We start from the raw sequence: 16,932 nt of genomic DNA, 5'->3' as shown, positions 1-16,932 counted from the left end.
CCTTGATTCTTAGGCCATCATGCAATGAATTTGCATCGATTGATGGTTTGCGAATCAAGCCTACCCCTCATTTGACCTGTTTGATGAGAAAGAGAGGCAGGGTGGATAAACATCCCCTGAGAATGCTCTGTTTGTGCTCTGTTTCATGTCTGTTGCAGTAGAGCAGTACTAAACATTAGTGGCCGGCAAGCCACCTTTAGTGTATGATCGTCTATCACTTCTGGCTTGCCGGCCACCTTTTTTAGCTAGGCAGTACCACTTTCTTCACAGAGTAGAGCAGAGGCTGAGGTGCAAAATAGTGCAGAGGCATTCTCGGAGGAGGAAATCACGTACATGCATAAGCCATTCCCTCATTTCTTGGGGCCCGTTAATTTGTGGACTTGTAATTAATTAGTTAGAATAGCTAGTTAACTTGGTGTTGTAATTAATCAGTTAGATTGCTTAATTAATTTTGTGTTATAATAATTTAATTAGCTAGAATAGTTAGTTAAATAGAGGTAGTTAGCTAGCTTAGCTAATTCATTCATTCGGACCCTCTTGTGCGAGGGCAAGATTGTAATAATGTGTATGTCTTCCAACCCCACATCTTTCTCCCTTTTATTTAATTGCTTATGATGGATAGAATAGTCCATCATGTTTTGTTTAGCATTTTCCATGCTTTGCATCCATGTGTCTTACATGCATAAAGGCTCGGTTCATCATTCTAACACGCATCGTCGTTTATTACTTCTTATTTGAATACGTGCTTAAACTGCATGTTATCAAGTTGATTCATATGTCATAATTAGTAGCCGAGCTGATTTAAATTGCATGTCGCATGTGTTGCATTAGTCATTTACATAGTTAGAGCATGTATTTTTCTAAAACTTTTCTTTTGGCTTGCCTTGGAGTACTAGGTGAGCGTTTTATTGCTTTAGCATATTGCATGCGTGTGATTGTTGCCATATCGAGCATAATATCATGAGGCTAAGTGCTTAGTTGATATACCTGTTTTGATTGCCTGTGGATGAAAGCTAATTGCTTAAATTGGGATAATTTGAGTAATGTACACGCGACCCCACTTTTTCAAGTGGCACATGTTCAAAATAATTTTCAAAACAAACATGAAATCGAAGTGTTCCAATTTTTACAAATTAGTCTATACTTGTGTGCGTCACATAGGAATGTTAGCCTAATAATTAGAACAAGAGTATATAATGTAAATAAGAATTACATCATGATTAGTAAAGACCGATCTTTGATCGGGCGAGTGGGGTGCTCAATTTATGACCTTCCCCTCTCGTACCTAAGTTCCCGAGCTGAGACACTTTGGTGATGACGAACACGTAGCCGTTGGCACGAGTCATGAGTTTCTTAAATTTTTCAAAAATATTTAGGTGGCAATTCTGTAATCTGGCAAAACAGTCCATTTTTAACATTTTAAAATCGATTTTCCAAAAGATTTGTCGGATTTAGACACATTTGTGTTTATCTATTTCACATTGCACTTGTGAAATCAAATTCAGAACCACGTGAGTTCGAGCTGTAGGGCTATCGTATCTGAAAGGAGCACGAAAAGCCAACTACACACAAGATCTTCATCATCAATCATAGAAGAAGCAAGATGATGCTGATTTGAGATGTCTTTGATCTGATTAAGATACTTACTCACAGTCAAGCCTTTTTTCGTAACTGATTGCAGTTTGTTCTTCAATTGATGAATGTAAGAGCGAGATAATGAAGTAAATCGCTTCTCTAAAGCAATCCAAACTTCGAAACAATGATATTGCAGAACTGAAGCAAACACAAGAGATGACAGTGTTATAATAATGTAATTAAGTAGATGCGCATCCATTGTTTTCCATTTCATAAAATCTGGATTTGATACAGCTTTTCCAAATGAATCAAGGACTTCAGAGACTGGACATGGCACAAGTCCAAGAACAAAATCAAGAAGTTCTAAGAACATTTTGGAGTTGATTCTTCCAGATCAAATAGTTTGTAGAATCTAATTTCACAGTAACTAAAGAGTTCAAATTCAAGAGAATAAGACTGAGATTCGATGGACTGATTGAGAAACCGAGGAAACAGATGGATCTGCCATTGTTGAAGCTTTTGTGCTCGTGAGAGCTTATGGCTCTGATACCATAACAAGAAAATGAATTTTATTTTCCTTGAATATTACAACACAATTACTAGTCTTTATACAAGCTGTTAGAGTTTGTTATAACAAACTCTAACTAAGTCTAACTAACCAATCCCTACATCTCTCTCACTCTCTTCTAACTGATTACATATGCCACATACTTGTTTACACTTATATTGAGTTGGTTGCAGCTCTGGCTGCAGCTGTAGCTGTTGTAGCTGTGTCCCATAAGCAAACTTCTTCAGCCGAGACTTAAGTTGCTGTGATGCTTCAAACTTCAATTCATCACTTGAGTTAATACTCTTATCAAGGACACATACACTAATACAACCTAGACGTACCTTGCCCAATGCCCACCAACAACACGGCGATCCTCACGTACCCGCTTTCAACAATGCAACTCTCACGTGCGTAGCGTGACGGGTTCCAACTAGTAGATGGAAAATCCTCTAGTGCTTTTATTTATATAAATATATAGCATTTTACCTTAATCTTTTTAAAAAATCATTCTAAGTTATCGAATAGTGTTTACCGTTCACATTAAAATAAAATAAAAAAGTCAAAAGTCAGACATCAAAACAAAAATGTCTCATTTCTTCATCATTTTCATCTAAACCCCTAACTAAAGCTATAATTATACACATAATATTAATAATAAAGTTAAATACTCACATTATTATGCATATAATTAATACCCATTTAGTAATTCATATATTTTAGTTAAGTATACATATTATACATATTATTATAAAAATTAAATTACTATAATTAATTTAGTATTTGACTTATATTTAAGTTTAATTGAGCTAATATTTAATCACATTTGAAATTAGGTGAAAATTTAACAAAGAAGAAGTATTAATAAATGAGAGAGAGAGTAGATATGAGTAAAAAGAAACAAAATAATAGTTTAACCTTATTGTGGAGAAGTGGTTTGGAAATACTCTTCTGATCTTGGGGGACGCTCGTGATCCGCTGATAGTCACCTAAAAAGGAATAAACACCCCGGTCGGGGGAGCCGGAATTAGCACTTCGACGGACAAGTCAGTCTCAACACTCAAGATTACTTATATTCTAAATTAAGCACAACAATTCTCACCTGCCACTCTCTGATGGATGATCCCATATTTATAGCATTTTCTTTGGGCCTTTGGGCTGGGCCCTTCCTTGTTCTGTCATATGTACCTCTACTCAGCGTCAGTTTTATTGGCTGGGATACTGGTTATTTTATTCACTTCCTTAACTGGCTGGGGTATATGCCGAATACATGTTACGTTTCGAACCGAACACGCTCATCCGTCCCTATGGATCTAATAAAATCTGGCTCCCACAATTGCCCCCCAAACACCCTGCTATCATCAGTTAGTCGGCGTGTTTGGCTTTTAGCCTAAGAAGTCAAAAATTCGGTGGTTAACCCTCTTCCCAATGCGTGTTAGAATGAGCATACGCTTCTTAGTCATCGTAACGTTGTCCCGCCCCTTCGTACACTGCTTCCATTTAATATGATTTGAAATTGCCTCTTCGAGTGTATGTCCTGAATGTTCAAAAGATATCTTGCTCACCCTCCAGTGCAACTCTATCTCTTCGCGGCTTCTACAACTCGTTTCTCGATTTATCTCCTGTAAGTCTTCTTCTCCTTCATTTTTTATCCCGCTTCCTTATTGGCTTTTAATTTTCCGTAATCCTTGGGTTTGGCTTAAAAAGAATGGCAAAACATCTGAAAAAGCTTCTTTCGGCGGATCGAATCTCTGACTTTCGACACCATTTCTCCATCCCTGATGGCGTCCATCTGTCACTTTTAGCAAATAACATCACTGATATGCAGAGGGAAAATGAGAGCACAATCGTCTTTCCTCTCTTATCAATTGCTGAGGGCGGAGTCCGCTTTCCTCTTCACCCACTTTTGAGGGCCGTTCTTAGATACTGGGGTCTGATCCCCTCCCAGCCCAACGTCAATTTCTTTCGTATCATAATGGGGATCGTAGAACTAAATCATCGTCTTAGGACCAATTTAGGTATTCCTGCCATTCGGCACTGTTACGCCATTGCCAAATCTACTGGCCGGCTAGGGCGCTACTTTCTTAGAGCTAAGGATACTGATCATCAATTAGTGACTATGCTCGCCAGCTCTGGAAAGCGTGTCGACGACGTGATGGTCGTTGTCTGCGGCAACTGGGAGTTCGACGAAGGCGAAGATCGTCAAGACCCAGTGCCGAGGAAAAAAGGTGAACCAGCTGGCCGATTAGATCACTTTGGTCTTCATATTTGCATGTATATGTATTCGGCACTATGTTCATCTTATCGTTTTGTTTGTGTAGGTAACGATTTGAAGAAAGTGTTGGTTTTTGACGACGACGTCGTGCTTGCAGAAATCAAAACCGCACTACAGTTCGTCGGTAGTCCAAACCTTCGAAAACAAGAGAGGGAAGCCCACATTCTCCTGCGGTACGAGCCGACTTACACAACGTTCTCGGCGGCAGACAACATTCCGATCGCGCAAGGCGACAATCAACTTGCTGCCCTCATCTTCCCCAGCTTCAAAAATTTGAGGTAGATCGGTTTAGAGTCATCTGATTCTGAACACGTGGAAGAACAAGTGGCAGAACTAATTGCCGAGGATTCAGACAGGTCAGCCGCGGAAGTTGACGAAGCGATTAATTCGGCCTTTGAAGAAGTCGAATTGAACTATTCTGACCCTCCGTCTATATCAAACCGAGGGGACGCCTACGAAGATATTTTTTCGAACTTGGGAGACCTTCCCGGCGATTACTCTGAAGATATGGCTGGGGAAAATCTTACGCAGATGGCACGGAAGAGGAACGCCGAACGCATGGCTGCCCGAAAAAAGGCCGAGGCCATCCGTTCTGGATTTGTCCCGACTAAATCTGTTTAACCTACTGTTGTAGAGGAATCGGCCCAGGTTGTCGTCGTCGAGACAGAAAAGGATGTCGAGCGCCCGATTACAGAAAAGCTGCTGATTTTGAAGGATCGAGGCGGAAAAAAAAGCGTCGAGGATAAGAGCGGCTCTGAAGACGGCCCTGTTGATAAGCGACCACGCTTAGAGGAGTCGACTTTGGTTGCTCCTTTCATCATTGAACCAAAGATAAAAAACATGTCGATCTCCTCCGAAGCATCGACTTTGAAAGATCCAGCTGTGGCATTAAGCTTGGCTGTCGCGGTCTCCTTACCGGCTGACATGATGACCTTTTATGCTGAGCCGGACTTGGCAACAGTAGCATTAGCTGCTCAGTCGACCTTTTTGGTAAGTGTTTATCCTTGGAATGTGATGATCTTTTGGTTTGCATTTGATGTTTCTTGGAATGTGACGATCCTTTGTTTTGCAGAAAATTGGAATGATCGTCGAATTAGGCCGACGCCAGCGTGACGCTGTTGAAAGGATTGGCCGTTTGCAATCAGAAGTTGATGGCCAAAGGAGCAGGGCGGGGTTTGAGGCAATCAGGGCCGCAATCGAAATTGCACGAGCGAAGGCTGAGAAGGAAAGGGCCAAGACTGCTGATCAACTCAGGTTTGACGCCGAGGAGAGGGAAAACGCAAGCGAGGAATCGCCTGTGAAACTGGAGGACGAGTTGGAAGGGTTGAAGCAAGCCAAGGAAAAAGCTGAATCTGAGGCTTTCGCGGCGTTCGAGGCTGGGAAGGCCATGCCAATTCCATACAAGCAAGTGGACGTTGAGCCGCTTGAGTCTAATCCTAAGACTTGATTTGGGTGACATTCTAGTTTTGTTAGGCTTTACTTAATTGCAATGTATGCTTTTTGTTAGTTGACTTCCGTCTTTTTTGGATTTTCATATGTAAAATGTCCGCTGCTAGCGCCCAATTTATGAATGAAAATTTTATATACTCTCAAATTATTTCTCGTATTGTTTGCTGTATGAGTATATAGTTAGGATAATCAGCAGTTAGGACAAAATTTCAATCTTACGTAAGACGGTAGACTTAATCAGCCGATTAAAATTAGGGATCTGATTTAATCATAAACAAAATGGATTTATGACTACTGTTCAGATAAATTGATTCGTGGAACGGCTGGGGCACTCAAGCCGTCTAGATTAATGAATATGCCCTTGCCCTAGCTGGTTCATGATCGTAGAATGCCGATTAACACGTTACTGATGAATCTTGTACTGGAGAATCGATTCGTGGAACGGCTGGGGCACTAAAGCCGTCTAGATTAATGAATCTGCCCTTGTCCTAGCTGGTTCATGATCGTAGAACACCGATTAACACGTTACGTATGAATCTTGTAGAGAATCGATTCGTGGAACGGTTGGGGCACTCAAGCCGTCTAGATTGATGAATCTGCCCTTGCCCTAGCTGGTTCATGATCGTAGAACGCCGATTAACACGTTACGTATGAATCTTGTAGAGAATCGATTCGTGGAACGACTGGGGCACTCAAGCCGTCTAGATTGATGAATCTGCCCTTGCCCCAGCTGGTTCATGATCGTAGAACGCCAATTAACACGTTATTTATGGATCTTGTAGAGAATCGATTCGTGGAACGGCTAGGGCACTCAAGCCATCTAGATTGGTGAATCCGCCCTTGCCCCAGCTGGTTCATGATTGTAGAATGCCGATTATCAGTGGTAGATGGGGCGATTGGGGCATATGACTCAGTCAGCGCCGGGTTGTTGACGCTTTAATATTAATGAGATTACCTCGGAGGTGCTGCCCTCGTAGGGAATAAATGGGCGTGTACTTCGTGAATGAGGGTCCCATTTATGTGCTTAGTCAGTAACTCAGTCCAGCTCTTAGAAGAAGATTAAACAAATGCAAATGTCAAATAAGCTTTTCTTCAATAGCAGAGGTGAAGCGAAGACGCTAGCTGAGTTGAGAGGTGCCATGAGTCGAAGTGATGAACCTTCGCGCGCGGGCAGTAGGACTTCGATAGATTGGGAGGGACACCAATCTCCTCGTTGTCGAAGTAGGTCGCCCATGAGGGATAAACAGCCACAGCGTACGTCTCCTCAACCTCGTCCTGGAAGGGAATCCGACGCGACTCCTCGCCCATTGAGTTTTGCGGTCTTCATGGGTAATAGACTAATGACAGAGGCGGATTCGATCATTTGAGATCCAAATGTGGCAGTCGAGTTTGCTCGACAGATTTTTCCACCCGAAGTTCAGCAGTCGATGGTAGGGCGGCCGGACTTCGAAGTGTTTCGTGAAGGCGTTCACGGGGCGGTGAAGGGATTGTACACGGCTTATGAGATCGGCATGCGTCTCCGTGCCGCTCACCACGACATAGATTAGAGAGATGAACGCATTCGGAAGTTAGAAGCTCGCGCCGAGAAGGCCAAGTGTGAGCTAGGGAAAATCAAGTCTGCCGGGCCCCAAGCAACCAGCCACCCCAACTTGGTTGCCGAAGAGACGGTTACTCAAAGGCTGATTAGTGATACGATCGCCGATCGTAATACGGCTAGCATGTTCGCGATTGAGACTGCGAGGGCTACGGCTTATGAAAAAGGCTTCCACGACGACTGAAAGGTCGGGATTCAGAAGACCAAGGAGAAACTTGCCGAAGAAGTCTGCCGATGTGAAAATCGTGAATTTAAGCACGGTTGAATCAAGGCACTTCGGCAAGTTGAGAATCTCTAGGCGGCAGGGTTGGATTCAGCGTTTCCGTCGTACCAACAGAACGATTTACCCTTCTCAGTTTTCGAAATTGAGAAGAGTGATGATGAAGAAGCCGCCGAACCAAAGAAAACCTTGTAATGATTATGTAGATTGAAAGTGAAATTATGTATTTATTAGCTAATTTTAATAAAATGCTTAGTTGTTAATTTGTAAGGCACTTATTACGCATTTTATATTAGTACACATTTTATTCCGAATGTGCGCACGCATTACGTTTATACGGCTTGAACAATCTAATTTGAATAGTACATTGTTTATTTCAATTTTGCCTATTTCAACTTTGTTTCGTTGTAATTTTTATTCGGCACACGTGTATTTCGACTTCAGAGACGTCACGCACCGAGGGCGCTCCGAATCCGGAGGCTTGTTTTGCCCAAAGATGTCGTGTACCGATGGGGCTCCGAATCCGGAGATTGTCGGCCCACCTTTAGTTGCCGTTTAGATAATTGGGCCATTTTAACTGCGAAAAGCCGAAAATTAGTACATGGAATGGCTGTGGCCAATATCGATCGGCGTCCGTCTTTTGGAGTTCAATGTTTAATGAAACCGCCTCGAGGTCACTGCAAGGATTAGAAATAAATTGCCGCGAACTCTTTGCGCCAGTAACTTCACTTATTGTGTTTAGACTTGATTTAAAACAATTGCGCTGCGTGGGGTTAGATAAGTGTGAATGTCAAATGGAGTTTTCTTCAATCAACAAAGGAGAAGCTCGAACTTTGGCTAAGCTTGATACTGCAATGAATCGTAGCAGAGAATACACCCGTGCAAGAGGTAGGGCGTTCAAAGAACGGGAAAAATGTTAGCCCCCAAGTCGTCGAAGCAGATCACCCCGAAGGGAAAAACAGCAACGGGGAAGTTCTCCGTAACCGCGACCGAGAAATGAGGCCGATGTAGCGCCGCGATCGTTGAGTTTTACTGTTTTCGTGGGAAATTCCTTTCTTGTCCTGGATCTTGGCTTTGACGTTGTCTATGGTGTCAAAGCTTTCCACCTCGAGGGTGATTATCTCGCCGGTGTGAACATCGTGGATTCAAGCGCGGTCAGATCAAAGCATTTCAAGCTGCGGATGCTCTCCGAGCAGCGGGCGCTGATTCGGTGCTGCTGCTGTACCAACTCGACCACTTCCCCTTTTTCGCCTTCAAAGTTTGAGAAAGGTGACGATGAAGGCGACGCCGTATGAAGATAGATATTGTAATTCTCGAACGCGGATTGCGTTTTTGTAATTACTGTTTAATCGAATAAAATGTGTTATTTTAAAAGTTTATATATCTCGTTCTTAATTAAGCATCTTATTTCAATTAAGCATCTTATCTCGTTGTAATGCTCGAATGTTGGCACGTTTCGTTTTGTTCATGTGGTTATGCCGGCTCAACTTGCATATCCCTGCTTTAATTAAGCATTTTTTCATACGGCCCTTGAGCGTCGCCCGGTGGGACACTATTTGGTTAGCCGCATTTGGAGGCTTTATCGGCAAAAGATGTCATGTGCCGATAGGGCTCCGAATCCTGAGGCTTTTTCGGTCCAAAGACGTCATGAGCCGATGGGGCTCCGAATCCGGAGGCTTTAATCGGCCAATCGTGATATCCACGAAGGGCACTCCGAATCTGGAGACTTTTAGGCCAATCGTGATATCCACGAAGGGCGCTCCGAATCCGGAGGCTTTTTCGGCCCAAAGACGTCATGTGCCAATGGGGCTCCATCCGGAGGCTTTAATCGGCCAATCGTGATATCCACGAAGGGTGCTTCGAATTTGGAGACTTTTAGGCCAATCGTGATATCCACGAAGGGCACTCCGAATTTGGAGGCTTTTTCGGCCCAAAGACATCATGCGCCGATGGGGCTCCAAATCCGAAGGTTTTAATCGGCCAATCGTGATATCCACGAACGACACTCCAAATCCGGAGACTTTTAGGCCAATCATGATATCCACGAAGGGCGCTCCAAATCCAGAGGCTTTAATCGGCCAATCGTGATATCCACGAAGGGCGCTCCGAATCCGGAGACTTTTAGACCAATCGTGATATCCACGAAGGGCGCTCCGAATCCGGAGGCTTTTTTGGCCCAAAGACGTCATGCGCCGATGGGGCTCCGAATCCGGAGGCTTTAATCGGCCAATCGTGATATCCACAAAGGGCGCTCCGAATCCGGAGGCTTTTTCGGCCCAAAGGCGTCATGCGCCGATGGGGCTCCGAATCTGGAGACTTTTTTTCCATCGCAGCACTTTTCAATTATATTTCGCAGTGGGTGGGATTACAACTTTTCAACAAGAATCCTTGCATTTCAAAAGTGGAATGTGTACATAGCGAATCATTTAGAACTAGGATCATTCCCCACAAGTCGGGTTTAATGACAGAATTTTCGCAAGTGCGTCGGGTTCTAGGGCCGTGGCAGACTCCTTCCTGATATATTTCTGAGCCGATATGGAATCTATCCGATAATGGTCGTTTCAGTTAGGACCCAATTTTTCATCAATTGGTTTCTTGTCATCCGGAAGTGCCTTCAGGATCAACTCTCCCGGTGTAGTGACGCAGCTGAACGCGTTGATTATGCGACTTGGCAAGCTGCTGCTGGTATCGCCTAGGGCTTCCGTGGCTTCAGTGGAGTTGACCTGCGACTCGGCACTTCAGTGGAGTTGACTTGCGACTCCGTTGGTGTCTTTCCAGAATGGAGATAACATGCTTGTGCGGATTGTTGGGAACCATGGATTTGCTCAATGTCGTGTTCAGTCGGGAAGCGTAGCAGCCGATGATAGGTGCTTGGGATGGCCTGAATAGTATGTAACCAAGTTCGCCCCATGATGAGATTATATGGCGAAGGGATCTTGATGACCACGAATTTCACATTCACTATTTGGGAGCCCGCTCGAACGGGAAGTGTGATTTTTCCCAACCGGTACTTCGGATTTGCGTTGAAGCCGAATGATGGATAAGGAGCCGGAGACAGGTCTGATTCGTTGAAGCTGAGTTTGATGAAGGTCTTGTAATACATAACCTCCAAAGTGCTCCCCTGGTCTATGAGGACGCGTTCAACGGTAAATCGATTTACGTGTAGTTCAATGACCAATGGATCAATATGGGGGAGTGTGATGTCGATAAGATCGGAATTGTCAAAGATAATACTCGGAGCTTCGTGGGGTTGTTTCGTCGGTGTGCGTTGTTTCTGGGGGGCTGACTGAATTGCGTGTATGATAAAAGGCGTTGGAAGGCTGTATATCATATGAATGACGTCGAGTGGAGGTGAATCCTGCCGAAGGGCAACTGTTTTGATTGCGCTCTTTCGGACATGTTGCTGGAGCCGACCATCTTGCACCAACTCCTCAAGGTGGTCTTTCAAAGCATAGCAACTGTCCGTATCATTGCCGTGATCTTTGTGATAGTCACACCGCCTATCTCGCCTTCTCGTGTCGGGAGGGCCCACCATTTTGGACGGCCATTTGAAGAACGGAAGATGTTGGATTTTGGACATAACCGAGCTGAATGGATCTGACAGCTCCGTATGTTTCTTGTCGGCGCGCTTTGTGCGCCTTCTATCAACTTGCAGTTGCTCTTTTGCTCGGTGTGAGCATTGATCGCTTGATCAGCGAGAATCCCGTTTCTTGTCTCGTTTAGCCCATTGTCGTGGTTCGGGGCTCTGAGGTGGTATGGAACTTATTAGCTAAGCAGTTTCAGGAGGGGCCGTTTTGTTGGCCATGTGTCCGACTTTAACCCGCAAGGTGTCATCTTCTACTTTGCAGTATTCTTCTACTTTCTTTATCAACCCCCAGACCGTTTTGGGAGGTCTTCTAGTCAAGGAGCTGCGGAGGGCACTATCTGGATGTAATCCCATTTTGAAGACGGTGATGGCCATGGAGTCGTTGCAAGCGTAATCAACAAGATTAAAGCATTCCCAATATCGCAGCGAATATGCTCTTAGTGTTTCTCTTGGCAGGATTTGCATTGCCCAGAAAGAGTCGGCTTGTTTCGGCTGGATCTCGTTAGTGATGAATCTAGCCTTGAAGGATTTCTGTAATTGGTGGAAGGTTTTGATCGAAGCTGGCTCCAGTTTATAATACCACCTGATAGCCAATGGTCCCAAACTGCTGGGAAATATTCAGTACATGAGGGCCTCGTCGTCTGCATGCAATGTCATGGCGTGCTTGTAGTGGTGGATGTGGTCGGTGGGGTCTGATTTGCGGTCGTACAAGGTGAATGACAGTGCTTTGAATTTCTTGGGTAGTACTGCCTTTGCGATCCGTCGTACAAATGGGTCGTGTTGATCTTCGTCCGAACTGTTCCTTCTTCACTTGTGCCTTATACGGGGACGTTCTTCAGAAGAACTGGTAGTTTCAGGTCGCCCCTTCTTCCTGGGCTCCGAGGATAACGAGTTGGAGTCGCTATCAGTGTCGTCCTATCGGGCTCGAGGTCGTCGACCACCTGCCTTCGGAGATCGTTCTGGATTTAGGCGTACAGCTTGTTTGGACTTCGCCACTTCTAAGGCCAAATCTTCACGAAGACGTTCATTTTCTGCGATCATGTTCTCCAACCTTTGTTCGTTTTGCTTTGCCTGTTCCATGATCGCTTGCATTGCTTCATGCTCTGGAGTCGAGGGTGAGGCGAAGTTCAGAGCACGTCTTATGGGGATAGTGTCCGGTCCAAGCCTGTTTGGTGGAGTGAGGTCGTCTCTTTGCGTGGTTTCATCAGTGACTATTGGAGGGTCCTCCATCACGCCCGCCATGGATATGCTTGAGTATTTCCACAGATGGCCCCAATTGCGGAGAAGTGGCTTGGAAATATTCTTCTGATCCTAGGGGACGCTCGTGATTCGCTGATAGTCACCTGCAAAGGAATAAACACTCCGGTCGAGGGTGCCAGAATTAGCACTCTGACGGACAAGTCAGTCTCAACACTCAAGATTACTTATATTCTAAATTAAGCACAACAATTCTCACCTGCCACTCTCTGATGGATGATCCTATATTTATAGCATTTTCTTTGGGCCTTTGGGCTGGGCCCATCCTTATTCCGTCACATGTACCTCTACTCGGCGTCAGTTCTATTGGCTGGGATACTGGTTATTTTATTCGGCTCCTTAACTGGCTGGGGTATATGCCGAATATAGGTTACGTTTCGGACCGGACACGCTCATCCGTCCCTATGGATCTAATAAAATCCGGCTCCTACACTTATAAAGTCATTAACGGTGTTAATTTGTATTTTAGTCCAAAATCATATAAAAACTCCAACTTATTATTGAAACAGAAGAGCTTTAGATTGAAGGGTACTGTTGGCCCAAGGGGAAGTCTAAACTAGTCGTGGATGGGAAGAAGAGGAGCTGAGACCGTAAGGGTGGGGGAGGTGAGGGGTTGCAATGGCCAAGGTGGGGAAGCTGAGGTGCTGCGACCAAAGAGATGGGAAAGGAGAGTGCTGTGGTTAATCTGTGGATGCAAAGGGTGATGCAAATGGAAATTCAATCAGAAGAACAGAGAAAGGCAAAACTGGTGATGGTTATTTCAAAGAACTAGACATGTAAACTCCATTAATTGTCCAAACTCCATGGGTTGGGTTTGTTACTAATTTTGTTACTAATTTAAATCATAAAACAAATGCAAGTAGTGATGGTGTTTGTTGGTAATGGGTGGTGATGGTGCGATGAAGAATATATATATATATATATATATATAAAGAAAAAGTGCGTTTGAAATATTTTTAGTGAGAGGAGTGGTGGTGGTGGTGATGGTATTGGTGGTGAAAGTGAGTTTGAACTATATTTACAGAGAAGACTGGTGCTGATTTTGGTTGGTGGTGCTAGTGGTGATTTTGAGTTTTGCATGGAAGGCGATGGTGGTAAGAAGAAGAAAGGGAAATAAAAATGAAGATGACGAAAAATAAAAGAGTTACTTTATGTCTTTTTATGTATTTTGTTATTACCATCCACTTTTGCATTTTGGTAATAATTTTAGGTGGGTTTTATGTTACAGATCAAACTTCAGGAAAGCACTATGATTTTTGACAGGTAAAGTGCAATTTACTCTTAAATCAACCTGATTTTTTTCTATGAATAATTTATATATAAAATTTAATAAAATAAACTGTTTAATTTATTGAAACAAGTGAGGTGATATACCGGACGAGATCCAACTCGACTCGAGACCAACTAGACCGTTGAATTACAGACCGTGAAGCACAAAAGACCCAACGCAAAAGCTTTGAAGTGAATTTTGCGTTCAACATCGTAGTATGCACCCTACTCTCAATACGATTGGGCGATAAAATATATGATTAAAAAAATGTGTCTCTAATCGAATTTTTCAAATAAGCTGTATAGATACAAAGAGGTTCCATTTCTGTGACATTATTTTTAAAAATATTAAAATAAATAAACTTATAACGGGAGAGAGAATTGAAGTATTAGCATCTAGTAGTAATTTTAAGGACAAATTACAAACAGGGGTGAGTAAATGAAACGAAAAATTCACAATTCGAATCGGTTCAGTTTAATCAAATAGTTTGGTTTTATAATTAGATACCAACTTGTGATTTTTTGATTATGAAGATTTGTTGTATGATTTGTTACAAGACTTTATGGCATTGTTGTTTTAACCTTCTGTGGTTTTAGTTGCGAACTATTAACTAGTTAATAATTATGTCATAGCTTAGTAGTTACTCTGTAACACCACTTTGTAGTGTAAGATTGTGAATTCAACTCATATGAAGAATATTTTGATATTTATTTTGTTATTTACATGAAGACCTCCTAAACTATTGATAAATATTACTTTGACCTCTTAAATTATGAAAGCGTACGAATAGACCTCTTAAACTATTAAAAAATATCACTTTGCCCATAAACTATAAAAGCTTACAAATGGAACCCATAAATTATAAAAGCATACAATTGGAGCTTCTAAAGAAAATGGCTAAAGTGAAACACACCCATACAGTAGGAGGTCTATTTGTATGTTTTTATAGTTCAACAATGATTCATCCCCCCTTTTCCTCCCACCCCCTTTGACCCCCTCTCTCTCTCTCATTGGTTACATTTTCTTTTTCTTTTTCTTTTTTTTCCTGCTCCTCCAATCACCACCCGTCACGTGGCAAAGGGGGGTGAGGGGGTGACCCCCAAAAGGGGGTCCCAAGCATTATTCTTTATAGTTTAAGGGATAAAACAATACTTCTCAACAATTTAAGAGATTTATTTATACGCTTTTATAGTTTAGGAGGTCAAAGTGATACTTTTTAGTAGTTTAGGGAGTTTCCATATAAATAACTAATATTTTATTTCTCTTCCATTATGGGTTGTATGTAATTGATGGTATTTGTTGGGTTTGGACTTGGGCCTCGTTTGTTTTGTGGTGTAATGGATGAAAGGGGGATTGGGATGGATGAAGTGGAGGTGGTATTAGAAAAATGTGAGGGGATTAGAAATTTTTTTATTTTTTTTTATTTTTTATATATTGAGAATTTTTTTAAAATATTAATATTTAATTTTTTATATATTTTTTATTTGTTTTATTATTTTATATAAAAATACTTTAACAATTCCTACGCTAATAACTATCATCAAAACAAATACTATTTTACTTAATCCTCCCACTATGAATCCCCTCAATTCTATCTCTGAAAACAAACAAGGCCTTGGTGATTGGTCGTTGGACTAGTTTTTATTGGGATAATAGTTTGTTTGATGTAATATTTTTTATATTTGTAATTACTCTTCTACACATTGACAAACCCACAAAAAAAAAAAAAAAAAAAAGAAAATAAAAAAATCTACTCAAACATTAAGCAATATATAATCATTTTACGCATAAGAATGGTTTAGATGATTGTTTAACAGAGAAATCTGCAACATGCCAAAAAAAAAAAAAAAAAAAAAAAAAAAAAAAATACATATTATAAGAAAGTTAGTTTGTGATGAAATTTATTAATATTTTGTGGTATGATTTTGACAGTTTATGAAATTTTGTTAAAAGGTAATGAAGTGTAAACCAGAAGCATTGGAGGTATACATGATAGCATCTCCCAAGGTACACACATTTTTTAGATGGGTGGCGTTCTCTCCTGTCTATATTTAGACTGGAGAGGCATTGTTTAGACCTGTGATGCCTACCATGGTCCGTTTTGTTGATCTGAACCATTTATTTTTTTAAATTTTTTGTATATATTATTCATATAAAAAATTAAGTCCATCCAATAATTGTGCATATTTATGTTTTCACATTTGTGTTAAAAAAAATGAAATGTCTATTTTTAAAAACACATTTACTGTTCATTTTTTAAAAAACAAACACAATAAAATGAAAATGTTATAATTATTGGATTAATCTAATGTTTTGTGTGAATAATATACATGAAGAGTCCTAAAAATAAACGGTTTGAATTATTAAAATGGGTCTGTAGTGACCCCTCACGCCCATATGATATCTCTCTAATTCAGATCTAGATTGGAGAGAACCTCTCCTTTTTTAGATATACATACCCTTTTTCGTAGGTATGTACAATACAAATTTTCATAAATAATTACAATGATTAGCAATTAACACCATAAGGTATGGTAACAAACAATTCAAAGCCTCATAACAAATCACACCGCAAAGATTGCTAACCAAAAAATCACAATTTCATAACTAATCATAAAATCTCATAATTGCACTGTCTTTTTTAGTACACACCTTCGTAATTAACACAAAAAGATTCATTATTGAAACAACAGTCTCATATATAATGTATATAGTAGCATTTCATTTTTTAATAAATGTCCCGCCAGTAACAACTATTAACAAGAGTCCCACTAATGACACTACAAGAAAAAGCGTTTTTGGCGACTAAAAATTCATTTTTCGTCGTTGAAAGTTGTATAATTGGCAACTAAAATGGATTTAGTCGCCAAAATTGAACCCTTTTGCCGACTAAAATAGTTTAGTCGCCGAATACCAGGCTTTTAGCGACTAAAAGGCTGTTTAGTCGCAGAATGTAGGGGTTTTAGCGACTAAAGGTTTTTTGGTAGCCAAAAGTGACAGTTTTTGCAACTAAAATAATTTAGTAGCCAAAAGTGACGGTTTTGGCGACTAAAAAACATTTTAGTGGCCGATTATAGGTGTTTTTCCGACTAAAAAAAGATTAGTCGCTGAAAATGAAGGTTTTTGGCTACAAAAAAAATTAGTAGCTAAAAACAGTGA

This window comes from Camellia sinensis, chromosome 4, assembly GCF_055761805.1.
Source record: "Camellia sinensis isolate YWXY chromosome 4, ASM5576180v1, whole genome shotgun sequence".
Taxonomy (NCBI): domain Eukaryota; kingdom Viridiplantae; phylum Streptophyta; class Magnoliopsida; order Ericales; family Theaceae; genus Camellia; species Camellia sinensis.
Note: the sequence above shows the minus strand (reverse complement) of the source record.